The sequence below is a fragment of the Parasteatoda tepidariorum genome, chromosome 4, assembly GCF_043381705.1.
Source record: "Parasteatoda tepidariorum isolate YZ-2023 chromosome 4, CAS_Ptep_4.0, whole genome shotgun sequence".
NCBI classification, from domain to species: Eukaryota; Metazoa; Arthropoda; class Arachnida; order Araneae; family Theridiidae; genus Parasteatoda; species Parasteatoda tepidariorum.
Genome location: NC_092207.1, coordinates 68,421,321 through 68,422,647, shown reverse-complemented (window position 1 = coordinate 68,422,647; position 1,327 = coordinate 68,421,321).

Here is a 1,327-nt window from a genome sequence, read left to right as displayed (position 1 = left end):
AAAAAAAAAAAAATCTGCAGCTTTCGCAGCAAACCGGTTTCTCTCTTCCAGCTACAGATTTTTTTACGTTATTTATTATATTTTTTGTCGAAATGCACAAGTTTAAGAAGTTATAAATAACAGGGAGTAACGTAAACTTCTAGGGGAGTTATAGCACATAATCAAGATTAAAACTGTGTACGAACTCATGCCCGGAAATGTCATCTTACGCGAATGTAGAGGCTTTCCTATAATGACCTGTTCAGAAGAACGCCAAAATACAGTTCCTAATAAGGAAGCACTTACTAGGGGCCCATGAGGACATTTCCGGGCATGGGTCCCCTAAGCAGCTTTAATCCGGATGATATGAACAAACTTCACTAGAAGCTTGTTGCAACATTTATGCTACCTTCTGTTATATATAACGTTTTCAAATTTGTACCTTTCGACAAAAAATAGACTAACGAAGTCATTTAAAAAAAAATCTGCATCTTTAGCAGCAAACCGTTTCCTCTCTTTAAGCGACATATTTTCTTAAAAATGATATATTTGTCGAAATGTTATAAATAAAAAAAAGTTATAAATAACAGGGAGTAACGTTAACTTCTAGGGGAGTTATAGCACATCATCGGGATTAAAATAGCATAGGAACTCATGCCCGGAAATGTCATTGTATGCGACTGGGTACGCTTTCCTATTATGACCTGTTCAGAAGCAAGCGAAGATACAGTTCATAATAGGGAAGCACCCATCGGCGAAGCACGAGAACATATCCGGCCATGGGTCCCTATGCAGTTTTAATCCAGATGATGTGTATCCCAACTCCACTAGTTGCTTGGAGCAACATTTATGCGACCTCCTGTTATATATAACATTTTTAAATTTGCACATTTCGACAAAAATAGATTAAAAATATCATTTAAGAAAATCTGTAGCTTGGAGAAAGAAACCGATTGCAGATTTGAAATCAGCGATACTAAAGTATTTGAGATCTGTTAAGAAACCTAATGCAACAGAAAATAATCAAGAATTTTTTTTTTTCCTTATGGGTTTCCAAGAATTTTCCCGAGTAGTTCCCTTTTTCTAGAATGCCGTCGTCATTTACATAGGGATTCTACTCATCTGTTATCTGTAAGTTTTGCAACATTTTGTTTCAAAAAAGGCAACTTTTTTAAGTGAAAACAAGTAACTACTTAAATAAAACTGCTTTGCGTCGACTAAAAAAGCAGCTCTCAAATATTGATTAAGGTCTTATACAACTACACTAACAAAAAAATCGACGCACCAAGAAGGAGTTGTCCGATTGAAACGAAAATTGGTGGATAGAACACGAGTGGAAATGCAACTA